At 34.3% G+C, this 27,071-nt stretch overlaps 1 protein-coding gene across 1 annotated transcript in view; it reads right to left on the bottom strand.

Annotated features, from left to right (window-relative positions):
- LOC123678335 overlaps positions 1-27,071 on the bottom strand; it is a 33,000-nt gene that overhangs the window by 2,202 nt on the left and 3,727 nt on the right. The gene's annotated exons all lie outside the window — the stretch shown is intronic.

Below are 27,071 nucleotides of genomic sequence, written 5' to 3'. Positions count from 1 at the left end.
TCATCACGATAATCCCAAACGCAGAAAAGTAATGAGAATATCCCGGTCATGCTTCCACGTTGACGGCCAATCCGAATATTCACGGTTCCAAGGTCAAGATCAGTATTTGGTGGGACCACCTCGGCGTAGTGTATTATGATTTGTTAAGACCGACTGAAACAATCACAGGCGATTGTTATCGAAAGTGATTAATGCGTTTGAGCCGAATATTGAGTGACAAACGGCCGCAATACAACGAGAGACCAGATATAGGGATTTTACAGAATTACAATGCTCGACCCAGTATTGCAAAAGTGGTCATAACATACTTGGAAACGTTGAAATGGGAAGTCCTACCCCACCCGTAGTATTTTCCAGAAGTTGCTCCCTGAGACTATCACTTATTTCGATCAATGGCACACGGCCTGGTTGACCAGCACTTTCGGTCTTATGAAGAAGTAAAAAATTGGATCGATTCGTGGATCGTTTCGAAAGATGACCAGTTTTTTTTCAACGCGGGATTCGTACGCTGCCCGAAAGATGGGAGAAAGTAGTGGCCAGCGATGGGCAAAACTTTGAATCATAAATGTGTAACCAGTTTTTTACAATAAAGCCTGGAATTTTGGAAAAAAACGGCGGAAGCAATTTCGTATGCCTATATACAATTTGCAATGTTTTATCTTACGAAAACTGTTACAGAATATCTATCTTTCCGATTCTGAAGTGAAATAGTAAGTATGTCTTGTAGGGAATTCCATTCAAAAAACATCACTAAACCGACGTTACCCAATAGATGCGTGAAGCGAAAAGATGTTAATCGAAATTTCGCTACTGTTGGTAGTCCTGATGACTGGTTATTCATTGTTTTGAAATAATAGATGCTCCTATGAATTATGCATGTATTTTTAATCACCTGAGGAGAAGAATATTTAAACGAAATTATTGCTCCTGAAGCCAGCTATTCAATTTGTCGATTTTGAAAAGACTGTGGTTTCGAGCTTATTGGCTCATCCTCAATGCAATATTAGCAACGATAATGGTATGGTGGAAATAAGTAGTTACGAAAATTGAAAAATGCGTCTTATGTAATAGCCATTTTTACTATATCCACATATATCATCTGAATATCTGATGGATACATTTGAATTTCAACTGTCATGGACAGTATGGATTAATTTTTGTTTATTCTCAAGACTGATCCTCTGGTAATGCACCTATATATCCGCAATCTATGAATTTCATAGACTGGAGATAATATTATACCATTTAATAACTGCCGTTTAGAATAATGGTCAACTGAATCAATTTCGAAAATTCTTATAACGGGTGTTTTTTTTCGAGGTATATAACTTTAAGTTGGCATTACTGTTCAAGATGGCGACCGCGACCGATTTAACAGCTGTTAAGTGATTTATTCTCAGTTTGGTTTGGCAATTCATCGTTAATAGACTGTAGCTAGAAGCCTGAACAACGCTTGCAAATAGTGCAATTTTATTTCGAAAATAATGGTTCTGTGCGGAATACGTATCGCGCACTACGTCCATTTAATTTCGTTTAGCGATGAAGCGCACTTCTGGTTGAAAGGCTACGTCAACAAACGAAACTGCCGCATTTGGTGTGAAGCTAATTCTCATGTGTATGCTGAAACACCGTTACATCCAGAAAAACTGACTGTTTGGTGCGCTTTATGGGCTGGTGGAATCATTGGTCCGTACTTCTTCAAAAACGATGATGGCCAGAACCTTACAGTCAATGGTGATCGGTATAGAGCCATGATTACTAACTTCTTCATTCCTGAATTGAACAACCATGATGTCCAGGAGCTGTGGTTCCAACAAGACGGCGCAACATGTCACACAGCTCGTGCCACAATCGATTTATTGAAAGATACGTTTGGTGACCGCCTAATTTCACGTTTTGGACCTGTGAATTGGCCTCCAAGATCTTGTGATTTAACACCGCTAGACTACTTTCTGTGGGGCTATGTAAAGTCATTGGTCTTTGCGGATAAGCCACAAATCCGAGCCAGCCGTGGCAGTCATATGCCAGAAATCATATTCAAAATGTAATGCCACAAGATTATCTTGCGGATAAATAAAATTCATGTCAATCGAATAATCCATCGTTGTTTTATTGCCATTTAAAGTTCTATAGCTCTAAAAAAAACACCCTTTACTTAGTATTTATGACATCTTAATTCTTGTGGAATATTAATGGATGAAAGACAGTAAAAGTAAATAACACTGAAAATGAAAATAAATCATTTCCACCTGTAATCTGTTTTGATCTAATTGTATCATAGCTTAACTGTAACTTTGCATAATTATCTATCAATTAATAAACAGTTTTATCTTTTAATTTCTATCAATATGTAAGTTAATACTTCTCGTTGTTTTCAGGCTATGTAGGTATTGAATATTTCATGTCAAGTATATTGAGTTCCGTAATAAATAAACTTATATTTTATGAAACAATTGAATTTGATTTATGTCAGTTATGATTATAGTTTGATAATAACATAACTTGAGAAATTTTTTCCATCAATCATTCAGAGCACATGAGAACATTTTATTTCTTATCATTATATCAACCATGAATTGAATATTATGTATATTTCTGTGAAATTATGAAAGCACTGAAGAGAGGTAGGAGCTTTTGAGGGCTCGTTAATTCATACGTCAATTGGTCCTTTGGTCACCACATATACCTTTATACTATTTTGTAGTCTACATGGGCGCAATAAGCGTATGAATGGAAAACCACTCAAAAATTCTTTACTTCACACCTTCAGTACTTTCCTAATATTTTCTGATCTATTATTTCCTTTATTGGAGTAAAATGTCGTCCTAGGTATAAGAGAAACGATATAATAAACACCTATACATATAAAAACAAATGAGGAGAGCACTGACATTTGTATGCTTGTTCAAATCATATAGTAATAAACATAGATAGAGGAAGTATACGCAATTTTCACATGTCCCCAACATGGTTAGATTACGTTGTCGGATTGTGATAAATTTTCAAATCCACGATTTTACTATAATATTATGAACGTATATTATATTGAATGAAATATATCTATTTGATTGATTCCCGATTAAATATGCAAATTTGAATATTTGGAATCCGATATTTTTCCTAATTGTCGAATTCAAATCAAGCAGAATATTTATTATTTTCTGTATCTACCTGCTGAAATTCAAGGTTTGGTAACTTGTTTAGACGAGCTTGAAGTTTGTTTTCTGACATATTAAGATATTTATTTTTTATTTCAATATATTTTGGTTTGATATGAAACGTTGATTCACTATCGGACATATGAAGTGCCTTCTCTGTGGAGAAACTCGCGAATTTAGTGAAATATCGTATCACCGATATGTTTTGCATTTCCGCGCGCTTCATGTCAAATTTGATAGTTCATGTTGGGGACAAAATTTGATTACTGAAAATGACATATGCTCTCTCTATCTATAGTTGTGAGGTTCAAATTCATATTGATGTAACTTTTTCAAGAAATATCGTATGGACTTTCAAAACATTCTCACATTCTCTCTTAACCTATTAGAATATTTCTGTTTGATCTTATTTACGATTTAATGTTCACATTTATAATGACAGAGATAATCAACGGTTCTTAATATGTAGTAAATATTTTTATTATATTTTTTTAGAACATTTCAGGTGAGTGCACAGCTTTTTAATCGATTTTTGGATTCTATATATTCTAAAACAAAAACTGCGAACATTTGAGGGTTTATTGAATTCTGTTCCCTGGGACTATTCCAAAACTGTAACAATTAAAAAAAATGAACAAAAACTTATCGTCAAAAAGAAACATATTCAAATGGTTAATCAAAGAATATCGAACGTTTTTTCAATAACTGCTTGAAAAAAAAAAGATCAAACAAATTCGTGTTTTGCAGAACATTTTGAATTTCACTAACAAAACAACTCCAGTAATTCACTCTCTAATTTAAATATATCTAATAGGTACAATCCTATCTACAATTAGGGTATTATTCAATTCGGAGCTTGAAATCGAAACTTGCAATGCTATTTGATTCCAAGCGATCGTGGGAGGCGTTTATATAATTCAATATAATGAGCATCATTGTCTCCTGGGATGCTGTGATTTATCATCCTTTCATTCAGTTGGTTACATCAGAAGCACACTGCGCTGGGTTTCGACGATTATCGATTCACTTTATGGTACATCCTATTCTTTGATTGCGATTTACCGCTACCATGAGTTATAGAAATAATTTGAAAGTCAGTTGGGGAAATTATCGATAACAACGCTTTTTGTTTGTGAAAGTTGCAATGCAAGATGAGAGTGAGCTTGGGATTTTTTTTTAAATTTCACTGTCTTCAGAATATGTCCCTCATTATTAGTCTTGAGCTCGTGCAGGTGATTTTATCTAGCACTAGTGTACATGGGAAAGGAATTTTTTAATCGCATTCCCAATAATAATAGATTTTGCATAAACCTTCAAATTGTTATTTCAATTTCAAATTCTAGATATTTGATCTCATGGGATCTGAGTCTTTATCTTCTTTCCAAGAACTTGACACACCACAAAAATTTCCTTCTTGTATCTCGAAGCATCTCGAGATTATTTCAGCTCTTCTGCAAATAACCAATTTTTTTTTTTTAAATGTCCGTTCTCTGAAAAATCTTTTGTGGTTCAGATGGTTGAAAGATCAGAAAAATAATTGCAAGAAATGATTATTTTTTCAATATTTTTTTTTCAAATATTTCAGTTTGGCTTAAATTACAAAACAGTTGCTTTATTTAGGGAGGGATGTGTTGGTGTGAACAGATCCGAATAAATACTCCATTAGTTCCCGAGATATCTCGAAAAAATTGGAAATCGAGATTTTCTTTTTTTTTCTGTATAACTCATTTGGTTTATATAGCCATTATCCAAAACTAATGGTGTCTTCAGTTTTTTCTGTTTTCTATTATTTCAGACATGCGATAGTCAAGTGTGGATTTCACATAACAACTCTTCAAATTTGCGTACCTAGACTCGATATTTTGGTAGAGTGTGATACATTGTTGAATTCGTAATTTTTTTCTTTATCACCTCATAAGGAAAACCAATAAGTCCATAAGAAAAAAAATTGACTATTGCCTCTCTGAAACAATGGAAAAGAGAAAAAATCTGGAGGCACCATTAGAATATTGGATAATGACTACAAACCGAATTTCGTGAAGTTATTTCCGGACTCGAATGAGATATCCAGAGAAACAAATCTCCATTTTCAGTTTTTTCGAGATATCTCGGGAACCATTGGAGATATTTCGGATCTGTTAACACCAATACACTAATCCCTAAATAACGAAAATTTTTTGTAATTCAAGCCACCCTGTATCTCTAACGGTTTTCGATATCCCTGTAGTATCCATCTAAATAGTTTCAACCCTGTATAGCTAAGCTTCTAGTTAACCACTTCATTAATAAACACAATTATTAATTCAAATCTGGCAGATACATATTGAGATATCGAAAAATTTTTTTACTCTATACTCTATTTTGTTCTTTTCATTGCAGATTCTTCCATATCAAGGTCGGATTAAGTGTGGTTCTCAAGGTGATAAAGCATTCAACTTATCATTGACCTTACACTGTTCAAAACGTTTGTTTTGATCAAGATCACCTTCTCTTGATTTGTAGTTCCGTCAAGAAGACGATTCCACCGGGATCTGTGTTCAAAACGAACATCGAGTAATCCATTGTTTTCGTTCTTCTGGAGTTTTATGAGGAGGATACGGATTGACAAGGTTGTACGTATATTTTGCTTATCATCGTGAATCATAATGGTGATGTCTCATTACATGATTTAATTTCATAAATTAACTTTTGTCTTTTCAAGGATGAATCCTAACATTAAGATATGCAGCGATGGAAAATGAGTGAATTTAAAGGTTTAGGTAGTTGTGAAACTTAGATGTTGAAATAAAAATCAATGGTTTTGTCACGTTGGAAAAAATCATAGAAACAGTTGATATGTGATCAAATTGAGGATAAAATGGAAATTCAATGAATTTTGATGACGGTACATGGCGTACAGCTTTTGCGTTTGATAACGATTGCTTGTGATTGTTTCAGTCGGTTTTAACAACTCATAATACACTACGCCGAGCTGGTCCCACCAAATACTGAGTATGACTATGGAACCGTGAATATTCGGCTTGGCCATCGACGTGGAAGCATTGCCGGGATATCCCCACGATTTTCTGCGCTTGGGATTATCGTAATGAACCCATTTTTCGTCTGCAATCATAATGCGGTGCAAATCTTCCTTCCGTCATTTCCTTGCAAGCTACTGTTCACAAGCAAACAAACGCTGTTCAACATATCTCGGCTTCAACTCATACTGCACCCAATTTCCTTGTTTCTGAATCATTCTCATGACTTTCAGGCGTTTTGAAATGGCTTGTTGCGTCACTTCTAATGATCCTGCCAATTCTTGTTGCGTTTGACACGAGTCTTGATCAAGTAATGCCTCCAATTCTGAATTTTCTAAAACCTTCTCTCTTCTACCGCAATTCTGATCTTCGACGTCAAAATTACCGTATTTGAAGCGTTTTTCCCTCTTTTTGTCTAACCTAAAAAAAACTCCAGGGAAAGAAATTTGATTGTTGAGGTGAATCCTATTTCGAAGGCAAAGACGAATCTTTCTACAGAAAAAGGATTGAAAAACTGAAGGAGAGTCGAAATGAATGTATCACTCTTGAAAGTGACTATGTTAATGAAAAGAGTAGTATTGTTTTAAGAAAAAATGCGTTTTAATGGTTAGGTTCGAAACTTATTTAGTGAAGTGTTATCTACTTGAGAACTGTGGTATTGAAGGGAATCTGAAATATTACTTGTATTGTAATATAGTCCAGAACAATACCTTCAATTGAATCATTGGAACACCGATTGCCTAGAAGTGCTTTCCCATATTCGATTAGTAATTAAATTTTCATCATGTTCATAAAATACCACTGAGAATTAATTTTGTATTTTTCTCAAATAGTAATTAATCCTTAGCCACGCCTTTCCTATTAAAATCTGAAGCAGAGTTATTGAACTATGGCTGGATTCGAGAAAGATTCTTTCATACAGAAATGCACTTCGCAATACCAACACAATACTTGAAATACGCAACATGTAGAAGAATATATTGTATTATGCTATACCTCATTAAATATTTCATTAGCGTTTACCCGTATAAACTCATTTATTAATTCGAGGTTTCGAAAAATGCCGATTGTCTATAATGAAATTATAAGAATGAGAAGAATAGCTGCAGGAGAATGTGCAGTTTTGTAGGAAACCCACTCTTACTCAACTGTTTTTTTCCTGGAAGCAGACAGGCAAGCTTGAGTAAAACAGTTTTTGATGTGAATACAAAGAAATCAGATTAAAGTGAAAGTCTTCTACTAGAACATTGAAAACATCCTCTAACATTGGAATTTACGTAAGTTATCAGACGTTAGGACACATGCAGCACTCATGTCATGTCTTTATCTGCAATCTATAGTTTTGGGATTTTTTCATTTATCTGCTACGATATCAGAATCACTGAGGCTGTATTACGTATTGAGTTCTTTTCAGAGAGATTGTCGGGAAGTGTGTAAGATCATTATCAAGATCAATCAGTTGTAAGTATAACAGAAGTATGGGCACTCAAGAAGAACAATGCTTCTTATAGAGGAAAAGCATATACCTAGCTTGGCACGTTTGTACTCATTCGCTCACATTCTTATTATGGAATATTCTTCAGAAAAAGTATTGGATAATTACAAATGTTAGTTAGAATCAGGTACTTGGTATTAGCATTATAATTTCAAGCATTGTTGCAGTACCCGGATGGTTGAACGCTTTGTTATACATGTGTAGAAGAAGGAGGATGCAAAAGCTGCTAAGACTGCCTCCAAAAAAGAATTAATCTTCGTTCTAAGAAAATCCTCTCAATTGCTTCGGCTACTAATTACAAAAAATCAGTCAGTATTATAAATTTTTGAGAAACAAAAAAATATAAAATTTCAGATCAATATGAAATTATAGAATTCAGAACGATATGGTATTCATAATATTATTTGGTTTGATGAAAAAAATTATGGATTGAAATTTGATACAATTTATCAAAATGATTTGAACCATACAAAATACATACTACTTTATCCTTCAAGACATTAGTAGTGATGTATAGGACATATCAATTGAGCCTAAAAGAGTAAAAGCGACATGAAGTATTGTATAATAGTAAATTCTATTGATTGATTAATTTGATTAGCTAGAAAAAATTCCGCCACATCATAAAAATACTTTCCAATATATAAATTTTTCATCTCGATTTTAATTTTGTTGGTGACAGTCTCAGTGACCTCTCATACTTGATATTTTGGATGTTTTTGGTTAGTTACACAAATAATATAAAGTCCAGTTTAATAGCTATGAAAATACCCAGATTGTCTCAGATGAACAAATCAAAATTCTGAAATTCCTGAATATTTTCCTACAAAATTTACTTGGTGTTAGATTGAATATAAGACGAACAATGTTTGTTTGATGAAAACTCGACCTCTTTCAAATAATAAACCACAGAGAATAATATTGTGGAATAGATGAAAATCAGCTCTTCAGAAATTATTTACGAATTCTTGAGACTAGTATAGCCATTATATACCATCGGCTAATAGAACTAGAACACATAGAGCCAAGAAATTTAGTAAACCTTCGAAGTAAGAATTGAGGAGTATTCAGAACAGATCCCTGTGGGACACCTATATCCTTTCGATATTCGCTAGAGGGAAAACCATGATGTTGAAAAATATGGCTTGCTCCCATAGGAAACTAAGGATCCAGTTAAAAAAAGACGCTAAAGCCTATTTCATATAGTATATCGATTGGTGATGAAGGTAATAAAATATACCCGATAAATCAAATAATTTTCCTGCTAAATTTTCGTCTCTATTCAAACAGTCACATAAATGATTAAGAACTGGAATAGTAATATTATCTGCAGCATCTTTTTTGTGTAAAGAATATATTTCTGGCAGTTTTAGATTTCTGAGATTTTCTATAGATGTATTGTAGCTGGACACATGGATATAACAAAGTTGTTGCTTAGGTACAGTTTTCAGTAAGAGTTGAAGACCCAATTATAGTTTTTCTTGGTTTTTAACTGCTTGGGACAGGTTTGGAAAGAAGTAACAACAGTGAACAGACGTAGAAGAAGTAAATGGAATGAAATACTATTTTCACACTTCCCATATCATATTGCATTATTATATTCTTCAGTTCTTCAAGTAAAAGATTCCAGAAAGTGAATCGAGCATAACGAATTGAATAAAAATGATTCTAGGAAACATGGAAGGTATAAGTGCCAACAGGTGTTCTGAAATCGAATTAATAGTTTTCAACGATCCACAGTTATTGATGCGGAAGATTACAAGATGAATTTCAAGCAATAGCCATTACTCTATTGCAATAATTTTAGATGCAATTATGGAGTATGGGATAGCTATTTTCTATAGCATCATAAATCACTCGAATGTTTTTGAAAAACGTTGATAGTGTTGAATGAATTTATCATGTTCCTTAATTGAAAAAAATTTGCACTTATGCTACTAATATGGATATTGTTTACATTGTATTGTCTATATAGGACTTAGGAAATCCTTCAGTTGTAGAAAAAACTGAGATATCAAATGAAGGAGGAATATCCTTCAGTAGTTTATATCGAGTCATGAAACGTGATTAGCACTCTTGTAATTGTATTTCATCCATCTTATTTATTGGAGTTGATGGATGTGGATGTCAACTGTCGGTTATAATAGAAAACAACCGCTTTAAGTATTACGTAATTCAGAGGAGAAGACTGTCACGAAGATAATTTTATTACATACTTTGTATTCACTGTCAAATGACTTAGCCATTTTTATTCACTGAATCTACTAATATCATGAAAAATGGAGTTGAATCATTCCTTTCCACAATTATCGTGATAAAATATCATAAGAAATTGAAATTTTACACTTCTACAATAGCAGTAGATTCCCTTTTCATATTAGGGTTTCAAAGATGTATATTTTTGACTATAGATTCTTCTATAAAACACTTTTCTGGTTTATAATTTTTCAGCTCAGGTAAATGGAAAAAGTGCTTTATTTTAGGGTAGGAATCAATGGTTAGATTTAATGTACAACTTCAGGATTCACCCTGTATGGTGTAGCATTAAATTTATATGCCTGTGGCCTATGGTACTGAGAGAATTCAGTAACAATCAACAAAGAACAATAATTGATTTTGTTGGTTTTTATGATGAGTTCAACATGGGTTCATAAATGTTTGGGTAAAAAATAAAAATTGAATTTTTTCAAATCATTCTAAACTAGTTTTGATATTTCATAATTCACAAATTTTTTGAAAATATCAGACATCAAAAAAATTATCTTCTAGAAATTATCTTGGATATTGAAAGAGGATATTGGCAGAATCAGAAAAAAAATTGATTATTCAGGTTTTAGAGTGATATCATTAAATTAGTAATTGAGGATATAGGTAGGTACTCAGTTTTTACATTAACTCACTTTTAATGAAATACTTAGTTGTCTTTCCACGATAAGGATTAAGAACGAGTATTCCATTTTCCATTATCGATTGTAATAAATTTTCAGATTGTCTTTCATTATATAATAAGTAGTGTCGACAACTTCAAACATAAACTAAGGTGTTGTTGATATTTATGTGCTCAATTACATTTATGACATCCTATAAATTTTGAACCAGTTTGTTCAGATTACTTTAGTCTACATCAATAAAAAATCAAGAGTTTCTTACAAGAAGACCTTGACAAAATTAAAATCAAATAATTTTATCATGCTAGTTTCTAGATAGAACATTTCGTTGGAGAGACTGGTAGAACCGAAATTCTACATCACTGAATCGGGCATAATCATTTAAGGCCACATTAGCTTGAAAAAATCATAAATTACAGACTATGGACAAAATATAAGCCTGTTCTACATATAAAACAAGCAACCAAAAAGACCTTATGCATTTTCCATGAATCAATGAGGAGTGAAATGAAAACCCAACTATATTGAAAAATCTAAAAAAGATATTACAGTCTTTTCTTTCAATATCATGTGCTTGACACTGCTATTTTTGCAAACACTCCCTATACTGCACTTGTATCAATATCGTAATTAGAATATTCAACATAAACAATTAGAATGTTTAACATGGACCATTTTCTTATCTTCTTATAAATTTTAATTTCAAAATCAATATACAGGATGTTCCACCAATAATGCGACGCTCTTTTATGGTTAAGCGCTGAAAATATCGAATTTTTTCGACGCAGTAATAAGAATCCATTAGAGCTACAATCTCTAATGGTTTAGAAATACATCAAAAATTAAAATGTATAAAAAAAGTGAAGAAACATGTTTTCTATGGAATATCCCATTTTTCATTGAATTTTCAGATTACATCTTGCCTATTTCCAAACAAAGTTAGAATGTAGCTCTAATGGAGCCTAATCATTGAGTCTAAAAAAAAATCCTAACATTTCAGTGCCTAATCTTTTAAGAGCGTTATTCACGTTGTATAACTCATCGAAAAATTCGAAAATATATAATTTTTCGACCGCAACAAAGCAATAAATTACACATTACATTCTAAATAAAACCTTGTGAAATAAAAGTTTCATCTCATCAATATTTCATACGAGATTCAGTACCGGTATCAAATGTTAGCTAAATGTAAAGGTAATCGATCTGTTAACGTCTTCTAAAAATTGACGCTATCACCTTTCATCATAACAGAGTCGAAATCGTGTTGCGGTTAGGATTTCACGGATCCAATCATCTTCAGTTCCCTCTAATCTGCACACAAATGACGCTCTGATAGAAACATAACGAATGCTCAAGGTCTTCTCCTCAAATCCTTGGCTAGGTCAAGAGAATGAAAGTGATTCATCTTCGTGACCGAGGTTCAGTGAAAGAAATTGAAAGTGTATCGTGCGATTGGTATCTATAGACTTCCTAGCGATTATTCGTTCGTAAATGGACATATTGATTTCAAGTGCATTCTATGCTCTGTGGGTAGGACAGTCGGATGTTGATATGGGCATTGTCGAATATGGCAAGAGTCAGACTTTCTATCTTTGAATGATTGGATTACACAGGGTCAGTTTCTCACTCTTACGGATTGTTATTCCAAATATTTACTATTGGTAATGATCAACCAGAAGGAATAACCTACTCCTTCTTGGGATTTAAACCTGAATATGAAGGGGTTTTATTTTGAATAGCGCGCTATCTGGACAACTGTCACTTTTGAAGCAGTCATTTTTGACATTTGACAAGTAAAAATTAGGCCATTACTAAAAATGGAATGATAAACGCCTCAACAACAATAACAGATGAAACAGTATAAAAAGGTACTTATATGGCAATTGGTGACTTAAACAATATGGATAAATATTAAGTTGACAAATTTGCATTTTTAGAATTCTTCCATGCTTTGAATTTCTTCTTAAGTTTCTCTTTCTTCATTGTTTTCAACTGTTTTGGTTGCTATTCAGTTGAATAACGAGCCTTGTGGTTGACATTTATTTGGGATGTTAATAACCTGCCATGGGACCTAATCAGATTGCTAGCGTTTGTAGTATGGTAAGAGTGGTACTTTCCGTTTTTCGTCATCTCATCAATTCGCTCATGGACATACAACACACAAAATAGTAAATTGAGGTAAGTGTCAGGTTATTTTACGCTGAAAAGTGATCTCGACAGCTTTCCGAGACCTTAAGATTAAAGATAATACGTAGTGAATTTTTCTGTTTAGTGAAAACTGTAAAGCTCAAGTTCTTCCTCCCCAAAATATAAATCCATAATTAATGAGGCTGTGGAAAAAAAACTGGATTCGACACATGAGGATACTGAATCAAATAGACTCAAAACTCCTGGCAAAACCTTCATATGTGATGCCAACAATCTTCGATTTCGAAGCACTTTTTGAAACAGTCATTGAAGACCATCTCAGTGCAATAAACTAAGTGAATCGCTTGAACAAAAAGTCCTCCATATGGTATACCGATGGATCAAAATCAGAAAAAGTCACATGTATCGAGGTATATGGACCTAAAACGAGAATCTCTGAATCTCTATCCTACCAACCCAGACACTAGCTGTCTACACTTGCGTCCATGATGTTTCAAAAGAAACCTCAAAGGGGTGCGTATTAACATCACTACTAACAGCCTGGCCATACTGAGGTCCCTGGAATCATATAGCCAAGGGTCTCCACAGACATGGGAGTGCCATATTACCATAACGCAACTGGCCAGAGGCAATAGAGTAACTTTATTATGGATACCGGGGAATTGTGGTGTTGAAGGACATAAAAACGCCGATGAACTTGTTGAAAAAAGGCATCAAGATTTACACCTGTTGATCCTGAGCCCTTTTGTGGGATTGAAAGTACCAATACAAGACAGTGGTCCAACAATGGGAGAGGGACAATATGAAAACCCTCTGGAGGAACACTCTGGTCTGGGTCTTGCTCAGGCAAAGACATTTGTGGTGCTTTCGCAGACCTATACCACAAAGCTCCTGAAGCTACCACTAGCTGAGCTTTAGGTAATGGTGAGACTGCTGATAGCTCACTGTCGGTGCGAATATCTTCTGTACCGCATGGGTAAATCAGCAGATGAGATCTCCAGGCTCTATGGAAAGAGGGAAAGAGAATCAGCCGAACACTTGGTGTGCAAATGTCCGGAGCTGACAGACCTAAGAACCACTCATATGTTAAAGTCAGTTCTGGATACTTACGAAGTAAAAGCCCGTCGGTTTCATTTATAGCATCGACGGCCTCCCTGGGTTTGTATGAATAGGTAGGACTAAGAACAAAAGCCGAAAAAGACCCCGAATCAGTGACACAATAATAATAATAGGTGCCACACAACCAATGGAATAACTGCAATATTGCAAGAAAAGTTTCCTGGTCGTATATAGTTTCTCGAAGAGGTGATTACAATTGGCCACCGAGATCTTGTCATTTAACACGTTTAGATATTTTTTTTGAGACACGTGAAAGATAAGGCCTATGCCAATGGTTCACAATCGATTAGAGACCTCAAAGATGAAATTCATGAGGTTAACGAGAATGCAAGGGAATGTGCAAATTGTTCATGGAAAGAATATGGTTCTTCCAACGTAGCTGTGGTGGCAATTTCGCTGACATCGTTTTCTTTCGTTATTGGCATTCCTTCATCTTCACAATCGAATAATCATCTAGTGATTTCGCTCAAAACATAACAGTTTTTTTTCAATATCAAAATGAATCTCTTAGTGGAAAACCCTCTATCTTAAACTGAACTTCATTCTGTTGAATAGGGTTATAGAACGAGTCACCGATATCATATCGGAAACAAAAGACTGAATGAATACACGTATTCATTATACCGTATTCTATATTTTCTGGAATTTATACCTTCAATGCAACAGAACAATCAAACATTCCTCGAGTACAATTGAGGTAAAGGATAAAATATTTATGGTCATTAAATTAATTCACGATACAACCTGTCATCAAACGTCGTCTCTGAATGTATGTGGTAATGAATACTTCCATTATCAATTTAGATACATGTGCATTGCACCACCCTGCAATTATAAAGTTATTCTGTCAACTCATAGTCACGAAATCTAAATGTTACTTTGTATGCGAAATTGTCTATTGATTATTCCGATAGGTCTTTGATGTTACATCGAAGGTAATATATCTCGTAACATTTCAATAAAGTGGCTATTGATCAACAATGGAATTGATTGCTTTTCGCATTCCAAAAATTTGATTTTTTAATTCAATGTTTTTTATAATTCTCGAAACTGTGAAAGTAGCTAATGAATCAAATAATTTAATTTAGTTTTCTCAATTTCAATGAAATTGAATTTGAATTTTTAAGCGATCATTCGAGTTCTGAGACTTGGGTCTTTGAACAGATAGCTTTATTATTTCGTCTCAGTGTTCGTAATTTTCGTATTTTGTGCCGAAAATGGTCTCAAACGATGAGGTTCACTAATGACGAATCAATCTTCAAATGCTATTCTGTCCATATACACGATAACTTTCGAACAGATTGACCTAGAAACTTGAAATTTTCAGGGTAGGTTAACCGCGTCTTCAAAATTATAGAGAAGTGTAGTAGAATATTGGAAAAGAAATACCTAATACATATCCGATCTGGTTGAGATTTGGCTTGTCAATATAAAATAGTCATTTCAAACTGCTTGATTGCATATGTGAAAATGAATCTGAATTCAAGCAGAATATTGGATAAAATTTACCAATAACTCGCTTAAAACATATCCGACCAAGTTAATATTCTGCAAGTAAATATAAAATGATAATTTTCAACTTTATGCAAAATTTCAAAAAAAAAAACTCAAGCATGATAAAAAAATCAAGAGGAAATTACTGAAATGACGTCAGGAGCTTTTGATAGAGCTATTGGCGCTTGAATGACGAGCGCTCAGCTCAAATGATGCTGATTTTACGACAGTGCTTTTTATTTTGTTTCAATAAGGTGCCTTCAGTGATTAGATTGAGTACTTTTTTTCATGAATTTTGTAATCCTGAAATTTTCATTTCATTGTTTTGTTTAACATGAGCTATAACAAATTTTTATCATCAAAGGAAATAGTATTTCTAGACGAAGATTTAGATATATGGCTATAAATTTCAAGATAACTTCTGCATTCTGAGTTTTAATATTTCTGGTATGAGATTTTCGAATGAGAATAAGCAATTCGAACTCAAATCAAATTCAATGAAGGTCGAAATATTCCAGTTGGAGATGTTAATTACTTTTAGAACATCTTTTAATGTGTTCATTCGTCATGAAAATTATGTTGACCTTTGAAATGAACTGGTAGACTTCATGGTGGATGGTTTGTCCTTACACGATGTTTTTCGGTATAAATAATGTTGGTTTGATATATTGACGGAACAGATTTCATGAATGATAATGAAAAAAATTAATATTTATTAATACTTGACATGTTAGGTCAGCACATAAAAAAAATTATGAAAAAATGACAAACTAAATTTTAAGGTCTCTATCAAAGAATAATAAACATAGATAGAGGGAGTACCTATACGCAATTTTACATGTCCCCAAAATGGTTAGATTACGTTGTCGGATATATTGATATATTTTCAAATCCACAATTTTACTATGTCGTTATGAATGTATATTATATTATAGTGTCATCTGTTGTTTCACGTCGTTTGACGCGCTTGAAGTTGGTTTTCTGATATATTTAGCTATTTATTTCAATATCTTTTGAGTTAATATGAAACATTGATTCACTATGGGACATAAGAAATGCGTTCTTTGAGGAGAAACTCGCGAATTGAGTGAAATATTGTATCGCTGATATATTTTCATTTCCGCGCGCTTCATGTCAAATTTGATAGTTCATGTTGGGGACAGAATTTGCTTACTGAAAATGACATATGCTCCCTGTATCTTTGTTTATTACTTTGAGAGCTTGAATGGAAATATTCTATGATAGATAGTCGGTGTATCGATTATATCGTATATTTAAATATATTCATATTGTCATTATTGAACAGGAAAGTAAACAATTTCTGCTTCTCGTTATCTTGGTTGTCAAACCAAACAAAAAAATACTCCATTCACACCTCTTTAACGATACGCTACAATACACACAGAGAATTGAATAAATCAAAGGGAATTATGCATCACCATTTCCTGAGTTCCTGAGACCTTCACCAAGCTCAACCGTTCAGAATACCATTGTTTATAATTGAATATGGGAACAATTTACCCGATATAGATCGAAATGTTTTTCCAGGGGATCTGCTTTAATTGAATCCATAGAGACATCCATTACAGGTTTAATTTTCATGCCTATCATTAAATTACGGTGGATATTTATTCTGCATTGATTAATTATCTATGGCCGTAAACCATTTGATTTACTGTTTTTTTTCATTACGCTACTACTGTGCGATAAACGGAAGAAGTTATATAATGGAAATCCGTCTAGGGATATTATTATGGCCTATTATCTCTTTATGGACCTCACAGGGGGACGCACCTATAGAGAAGGTACAAAAAACGAGGACGATAAAAATCTTCATCCATTTCAATGTTCGATATTGCATCCACAAACTGAATAGGATTGCCAAGGTCACATGGAATTGTTTTAAATGTACTTTTCTATTGCCCCTAGAGAAATTGCAAGGATAGATGTCAATATTGTGAGTGCAATTAATATACTAACTGACAAAGAAACTGCAACATCTTGAAGAAGCTGTTTAGATTTTGAATTTTTTTTGGTGAAACAAAGATAGTATAGCAACTAGTAACTGTTTGAAATTTGGAGGAAAAAACGAAGGGTTTACAATTTTTCTTTACTAAATTTGTTAATAATGTGTTTGACCACCGCGATTATCTATACCCTACCGAACACGTCTTGGCATTGATCCAATAAGATGGTCTATTTCTTCTTGAGGGATACTATCCCAAGCTACCTGTACTTCAGAGCCGACAAAGTTACTGGGGGCTGGGGTAAATTTTCAAGCCTCCTAACCATGATGTCCCAAACATGCTCCATGTGCGAAAGATCGGGGGATCTGGGCGGCCATGGCAAAAGATTCACATGGGTCGCTTCGAAAAAGTTCAAACTAACTCTGACAACATGAGGTCACGCATTATCTTGCTGAAATATTGGATTCTCGAGCCGGTTAAGGTGAGGGAGTACATATAGCTCCACTATTTCTTGAAGCTAACGCAGCATGTCACGTTACCTCGAATAAAGACTAAAGGTGACCTACTTACATGTGCAATAGCACCCCATACCATAACGCCTACTGTCCGGTGTACATGACTGTCAACATCAAACTGAGGTTCAAGTCTTTCTCTCCGACGACGTCTAACCCTTCTTCAGCCATTATGTACACACAAGAAGAATCGAGATTCATCAGAGAAGATGACCTGATGCCATTCCACATTATAATGTCAACGTTCTCTGCACCACTGTGATCGTTGCCGGCGATGCTCAACACTCAAAGGGAACAAAGGTCGATAATGCTGCAGTCCAAAAGACCTTATCCGGCGGTGAACCATTCGGACATTTACAGGATGGCCTTGTTCTCCTAACCACGCATCAGCCAAAGATCAAGTTGTCGCAAATCGGTCACTAATGATCATATAAGTCTTAGACGTTTGGGCTTCTTTAACGTCCGATGCTTACTCTTCTTCGATTTTGGCAATATCAAACCACGCTTGACAACATCTCATAACAGTAGTTGGATTTCTGTTCGTACGGTTAGCGATTTCTCGAAATGACAAACCCACCTACCGTAGAACAATAGTTCGATCTCTTTCAAATTTACTTGGCTGACGAGATATTCCGCGTACACTTACTCTAACAACAACTAAACATCAACTTTGGATCTCCTCCAACAGCGGGTTTATGTAATATTTAAAAAACCTGCAAAAAACGACTACAACATTCAAGTTATAAAAATTGTTTACACGAAAAAACCTTCTCGATTTTTTCGCCAAATTCAATCATTTACCAAAAAAAAATTTTTTTCACCTTCTTTTTACATCAACTAAAGGGTGTTTTTTTTAGAGCTATAGAACTTTAAATTGCAATAAAACAACGATGGATTAATCGATTGACATGAATTTTATTTATCCACAAGATAATCTTGTGGCATTACATTTTAAATATGATTTCTGGCATATGACCGCCACGGCTGGCTCGGATGTGGTCCAATCTAGACGTCCAATTTTCGATGACTTTTTCCAACATTTGTGGCCGTATATCGGCAATAACACGGCGATTGTTGTCTTCCAAATGGTCAAGGATTTGTGGCCTATCCGCTTAGACCAATGACTTTACATAGCCCCACAGAAAGTAGTCTAGCGGTGTTAAATCACAAGAACTTGGAGGCCAATTCACAGGTCGAAAACGTCAAATTAGGCGGTCATCAAACGTGTCTTTCAATAAATCGATTGTGGCACGAGCCTTGTGACATGTTGCGCCGTCATGTTGGAACCACAGCTCCTGGACATCATGGTTGTTCAATTCAGGAATGAAAAAGTTAGTAATCATGGCTCTTTACTGATCACCATTGACTGTAACGTTCTGGCCATCATCGTTTTTGAAGAAGTACGGACCAATGATTCCACCAGCCCATAAAGCGCACCAAACAGTCAGTTTTTCTGGATGTAACGGTGTTTCGACATACTCTTGAGGATTAGCTTCACTCCAAATGTGGCAGTTTTGTTTGTTGGCGTAGCCATTCAACCAGAAGTGCGCTTCATCGCTAAACAAAATAAAATGGACGTAGTGCGCGATACGTATTTCGCACTGAACCATTATTTTAGAAATAAAATTGCACTATTTGGAAGCGTTGTTCAGGCGTGAGTCTATTCATGATGAATTGCCAAACCGAACTGAGGATAAGCCACTTGACAGTTGTTATATCGGTAGCCATCTTGAACAGTAATGCCAACTTAAAGTTATATACCTTGAAAAAAACACCCGTTATATCAACAGTGAGACAAAGACAGTTTTCTTATAACCATTCCACCAAAATATTGAAACAATTCTAGCTCTGAGAATTGAGTTTTTGCAAGCCTAGATTATCTGAAGATAATTTCTGTATTGCTAATTTATTTTTCCCTGAAAAAGCGTTTCGAAATAATCATTAATAGCTATATATAGCACTGTTACGCTTTTTCGATTACGCTTCTTGCGATACAGGAAAAAACCATAGAAGGAATGCATGAAATGCTTTATGTTGATATTGAGTGATGTATCTTGATAAGTTCTCAAAACAGTTATTAATGGAGTTAGACACGAGGTAAAAGGTGCAATTAGGCGAATCAAAGAGATGTAAATCACTTCCTACGTGAAGAACTTGCAGCTTGGTGCAACACCTTCGTTTATCCGATATTAATATCTCTATTCACTACAACAGTTTCATTTATCGGAGACAACCTGTTTCCTCTTTACTCCTATATCAGTCTGGTGTCAAGAGAAATCAACGTAATCAATGCTTGACATTCATTCATCTCATATCATTCGATTTTGCCACTACCGATCGTCAGTGGCGTAGCGAGAATTCTAGCTGCCTTACGCAGAATGAATGTATTGCATCCTCCTATAAATCGACCCCTTGAATTGCTCCAAAGAGTATCAGACATAGAAAGAGGGAGTATACGCAATTTTTACATGTCCCCAACATGGTTAGATTACGTTGTCGGATTGTGATATATTTTCAAATCCACAATTTTACTATATCATTATGAATGTATATGACATTGAATTAAATATATTTATTTGAGTGATTCCCAATTAAATATGCGAATTCGAATATTTGGAATCCGATATTTATCCTAATTGTCGAATTTATGAAATATCAATTATTTTCCATATCTACCTGCTGAAATCCAAGGTTTGGCAACTTTTGCTCTCCTAGTGTCATCGGTTGTTTGACGTCGTTTGGAGCGCTTGAAGTTTGTTTTCTGAATTTCGGATATATTTAGGTATTCATTTCAACATATTTTGAGTTGATATGAAACGTTGATTCAGTATGGGATATCTTTGTGGGGAAACTCGCGAATTGAGTGAAATATTGTATCACTGATATATTTTCATTTCCGCGCGCTTCATGTCAAATTTGACAGTTCTTGTTGGGGACAATATTTGCTCACTGAAAATGACATATGCTCCCTTTATCTATGTTCCTCACTCTGAAGTTTATGCTAACAAAAATTATTGAAAAATTATTAAATTATGAAATTATATTTCTGTGTCTTTTTAGACAAAATTGTACCTGACTCCCCATGAAATTTTTGATTGGTTAAAAATGTATTCATTCTTGTGATTTGTATTTTATTGAGAATGAATAAATGAATTATTATTATTATTAAAAAATCGACTGATCGAGTGCAGGCGCGGATCCAGGCCCCACTTTGAAACTCAGAAACTTAAAATGCTGAAAATGAGGACCCCAGACACTTTCGACATTTTGGGACGTCATTAATATGGGTTTTCACAAAATGTATTGAAGGTGAAATGTTTGCTGATCTTGTAATTATTTGAGCCTTAGTATGTCAAATTCTAGGAGGACCGGCAAAATTTAAGAGGTGCCCGGGCCATTTGGGGGGGGGGGGACGTTATCCCAGTTCCTCCCCCTGGATACGCACCTGATCGAGTGGACTATGTAACTCGTAGCCGCAGTGGACATATACCGGAAATCATATTCAAAAAATAAATACCTTGAAATTATCTACCAGGTTACAATACTAGAAAATTCGTCTCAACAAAATATTTGCATTGTATAATAATTATCATTCGCGATATTTCTGTGATCAGGTAACTGACGGAATTGTATCTATGGGTGTTGATGTAAAATAGTAATCCCAATATCCGCGCCAAATTCCCAGCAGATCACTTGATCAGAATCATCAAAAATTCAAGAAGAATCTCAAAAAAAAAAATATTATTTCATAGACAACAGAAATCTTGCGTGCATATGAAGAATAAAAATTTCATTTCCTCTTGCAAAATCCCCTGCGGCCATAAAAATCATATCAGAGGAATATCGAAAGAAAATGAGGATTTACATCTCTCTTAGCATCTTCCGACTTTCCTAATTTTTTTCTCCTCTTTTATTTCAGTTTGTACTATAGCGACTGTCTGTCGCTCCCTGGTATCTACGGCACTGCCGATCGTTGCGAAATGATATAATAAAGTTCATCATTGTATTATGTTATTTGATATATGGTGGGAGGCCAGCAGGAATTGAAGTTTTAATGGATTGATTTATGACGTATGAAAATTAGTCGTGTGATGACGAGAACAGATTTGTCAACGGTTTCTACGATGATTTACGGTCGAATAGTTAGATTTGTTCATTTATAATGCAATAGAGACAACGAAAGATGAAACCGTGACAATCGAATTAATGAGTAGATGACATAATGTTGGGTCTTTTAAGAGGTAGTGCCTAGTTGTCAGGATCATAAAACTGTTTTCATTTCGAGAGAGATCACAATTTTCTTCGAAGACATTTTATAGCTTTTCGATTAGATTTGTCATGGAACTTTCCATACTCTATATCAGAAGACCTATGAATTCATTTGGTCAAATCTATCAAAATATTGAGAGAGATTATTATTTATTATTTCACTTGAAAACTCGAGGCTGCATTGTTTGCATATGGTGCTTATTTAAGGTCAGCTAACAAATATTTTAGAATTTAATCTGTTTGAATTCATGAGTAGAGTTATAAATGTATTATAAGTATATTTCTTGAATATCTCAAATTACTGCGAAAAAATGTTTTTCTATGAACGTTTACTTCCAATCCATTCCTCGCACGATTTTGAAGTCTCAAAGAGTTACTTCTCCATACAGTTCTGCAAAATATATGCGTGCGGTAAAGAGATAACAAGAGATTAAAAGAATAAATCATATTATGTAATTTCTCTATGCACCGAACGTCCAATTAACGTCAATGATGAGATAACTATGGTAACGACATGCAGAATTATGACTGTCATTCATGTGTATGTATATGCATAATTAATGGGATGTTTTGAGTTTCAATTTATTTCATGTTTGTAGGAAAAATGTTTTTCCTACAACTGCTATGGAAAATAGCGTATTATTCATGGGAATATTATACTTTTTATTGATTGATTTGATTTCGAAAATGTTTGAAGTTAAGCTATAAGTCCATTACTTGAAGAATTATAGGTATAAATCTAAAATTTTCAAAAAAATCTTTGACGATATTCTCGAAGCTGCCACTTCTTTTTGTCCTAAGCTACGCACTTGAAACCTCACTATGTTTCAGATCACAACTCGATCGCTGAAAAACGTTTTTATTTGAGGGGTCTGCGACAAATATTTTAGGAGATATAACGATTCTTGCGTTGAGATTCAATTTTTACTGTTTTTCCCTAATTTCAAGTTCAAATTTCTTCAAAACTGTGAGGTCTATGAAAAATAAGTGAGCAGTGTCAGAATTGATGACCCCTAATTAGCCGAATTTCGAGCTCACCCGAAAATTTTTTGGTCAAAACATTTTTCGAAAATTTTTCATATTTCCTTAGAAAATTTAAAAGAAATTAAAAGTTTCTTCATGGGGATATCGTACCTTTTAAGTGATTGATTCGAATAAATAGATCACGAAAATGCTGCCGTTGGGCTAATAATCTATTATTTCATGAAGTAGGGGTAATAATCTGAAATTTTCAAAAAAAATTTGATAATTTTCTCGAGGCTGCTTATTCTTCTAGACATGTGCTACACACTTGAAACCACACTATGTTGTAGATCACAACTCGATCTCTGAAAAACGTTAGTATTTGAGGGGTCTGCGACAAATATTTTAGCCGATATAACGATTCTTGATTTAAGATTCAAATGGGAAACACTCTTCATTCCTATTCAAAATCGAGGAGTTGCACTCACCTTCGTTAGGGGGTTGCAATTACGGGGATGCGAGTGATTTTCCACATTTTCAGTTTGAATCCGAAAAATCGAAGTGTTAAGTTTTCGTTGGACCACACTGTATTGAACTGCATTGTGTCTACACAATTTGCAATGAATTACGGTTAATACAAGGCAATATACAAGAAAATGTATGCCAATTTATCAACGTTACATCAAGAGTACTTACATGTAAATAATCTTATACACATCTGTCACACGTCACTTTTGCTCTAATAATAGTAATAATGAATGTGTGAATGTTGAAAGATATTTACTCTCATTACCTATATGACGTTGAAGAATGAGGGAATGTCATTCATTACTTCATTTTTGGATTTATTTCAATTAACAACGAGTCTCTTGAAGAATGAAAAAAAATAGTTTTCAGACAAAAGTTAATTTTTGTACTTCATTAGATTCCTTTACAGAATTGTTCAGCCTGTGACATGACATTTGGCATGAAAAATGCAAAACAGATACTTCGTTAGATATTTTTTCAAATGTGTATGGTAAAACAAACTATACTTGAACTCGCGAAATGTAATATTGCCTACAAATCAAATGACTGATAATTAAAAAAAAATTGTTTCTCTTCAGATACCTTCTTGACAGAATATTAATTCAAAATTACTCAACGAATAAATGCATTTTCACTCCGTATTTTACCATTAAACGAATTAAAATTCAGGTGATAATGAATTCCTTTTTGATCGATAACAGTGCATTCCCTATCAAGAAGAATTACAAATTTGTCAATGCAATGCTTAAAAAAATTGCGGCATCCACCTTTCAGAAAAACATACACGATGCCGCTCTTGCCCAATACTGCGTGTTCGATCAATAAATTCCCTGGCATCATCACACGCGTCAACGACAGATGTTCCTTCGATTGCAGAAAAAGATGTTCGACCTAGTTGACTGTATTTGGAAATCAAAGTTCACGTCTGACATTTTTTGATTTGCAACAACAATGCGTAGAAGATTCAACCGGTTCGCAGGATCCATGGCTTTCGTGATTAAAAACATCATTACCGACAACTTTATTCCGTAATTATGGTGCCTGGTTTGGAAATTATAACCACAATTAATACGGTGAGATGACCATCATAATATGTGGACTGGTCAATTTTAGTTAACTAACTAATTGAGTTTACGTCTTGATCTTCACTTCCAAGGTAAATGAAGTTTCAACATCTGGTTTGGTAGATCAATGTTCTAATAGGTAGATCTGTGGGCTAGTAAATATGCAGGCTTTATATATATGAATACAGGATAAGATAGTTCTGTGAGTTAGTAGGCAGAGGTATCAAAAAGAGTCTCTCAAATACTTCACGGTATCTAAATTACTTTAAAGTATCAATCTTAGTTACTTTGAAGTATCTGAGATACTGTATCTCAGATATTTTCTTTAGTAATAGAGTATCTCGCATCTGAGATATCATTCGAAAAGATCTGTATATTGTATTTAAAAAAAAAGAATCTTAAATACCGAGAATTATTTTAGATACCAAAAAGTATCTGAGATACCGAAAAGTATCAAAGTATCTGAGATACCAAGAAGTATCTTCAATAACAAAAAGGATGTAAGATAAAGCGCAAATAGTTATTTTTGTTAAGTTACGCCAATCGTGGTATAAAAGGATTAGGTTAAGGCAAAGAGCGAAAGATCAAATTCAATCGACCACCAAAAAGATAGTATGAAAGTTGGACATCTACACCTCAGAAGGCTGGATGAATACAACAATAACAAGACTTAAGTCTTGAGATGGGGTGGAAGAAGAAGAAGGTTAGAATCGTTGATATAAAAGCTTTTGTCTAAAGAGAAAATCTTGGTATTTTAAAGATCATTAAATGTCGAAATCAATCGAGTGTTGGAAGAATGTTTTTTCTATGATTCGGAAAATTATAATCTGATTGAAATTATAATTAGGATTCAGATGCAATATAATTAAGAAATATTCAATTCATTCATATATATTTTTTTGCTCTAGTGATATTTCAGGGAAGGGGGCAGCAGAAGGTAAGGGTGAACGCATAGACCAATGACTTTTCATAGCCGCACAGAAAGTAGTCTAGCGGTGTTAAATCACAAGATCTTGGAGGCCAATTCACAGGGGAAATTAGGCGGTCACCAAACGTGTCTTTCAATAAATCGATTGTGGCACGAGCTGTGTGACATGTTGTGCCGTCTTTTTGGAACCATAGCTCCTGGACATCATGGTTGTTCAATTCAGGAATGAAAAAAAAGTTAGTAATCATGGCTCTATACTAATCACCATTGACTGTAACGTTCTGGCCATCATCGTCTTTGAAGAAGTACGGACCAATGATTCCACCAGCCCATAAAGCGCACCAAACAGTCAGGTTTTCTGGATGTAACGGTGTTTCGACATACACATGAGGATTAGCTTCACTTCAAATTTGGCAGTTTTGTTTGTTGACGTAGCCATTCAACCAAAAGTGCACTTCATCGCTAAACAAAAAAAAAATGGACGTAGTGCGCGATACGTATTCCGCACAGAACCATTATTTTCGAAGTAAAATTGCACTATTTGCAAGCGTTGTTCAGGCGTGAGTCTATTCACGATGAATTGCCAAACCAAACTGATAATAAATCACTTCACAGCTATTTAATCGGTCGCTTTCTTGATCAGTAATACCAACTTAAAGTTATATACCTCGAAAAAAAACACTCGTTATATGCAAAAAGTTTCACTCCTGAAATTTAAAGCTGCTATATTTCACGAAGACAAGTTGTTGTTGTATAACCGCCCATTTTTTCAACAGAGGAAAGCGTTCTTATGCTCAAAATTTCAATAAAGGTGTATCAAAAAAGCAAGGTGAGGCGCTTACTAATTACCTCTGACTAAATATAGACTTCTAGGTGGAGACCCTAATTTGATATGCGTAAAATCATATTTTGATTCAGATGTATCCTTGGATGATGGTTCAAGTGAAACAATTAGTATAATTTTGTACGCTTCTGTTCCGAAAACTCCATATTTCCTCGGACAAGGTGAAGCCTATATGCGGAATGCTAATTCCTAAGAGGTAATTAAAAGTAATTCGAAGAAGATTATAACTTATGATCAAGTAGAGGAAGAGTTTTATTCATCGTTTCAATGGAAAGAATTAAGAATAAGTTGTTTCAGAGAATGTTGTAAAATATTCAATAAGATTGAGATGTGTCCTACAATTCTCTAAAATTGGAGAAACAAAAATGGGATTTTTGACTAGAGCATACATAATTTGAGGTGAAAACTCTTTACTTATGTTAAGTTACCACAAAAATACATAACAATACTGATCACTTATTTTTACTCGTTCATTAAAGTAGATCAAATATAATATGAATCACACAAGAATTAAAAGAATTTTTTACACACTCTTGTGACTAAGTAATATGCAGTTGAGAGCAACTTAGCACCTCAAGAACATCGTGAAGTTATTCCATCAAAACACGTATTATCTGTCACGTAAAGAATTTATCTAGAATTGTCGCAAGAACATAGCGTGACTATCTGGTATGATC

This window comes from Harmonia axyridis, chromosome 4, assembly GCF_914767665.1.
Source record: "Harmonia axyridis chromosome 4, icHarAxyr1.1, whole genome shotgun sequence".
NCBI classification, from domain to species: domain Eukaryota; kingdom Metazoa; phylum Arthropoda; class Insecta; order Coleoptera; family Coccinellidae; genus Harmonia; species Harmonia axyridis.
Note: the sequence above shows the minus strand (reverse complement) of the source record. Positions and strands in the feature narration are given on the sequence as shown.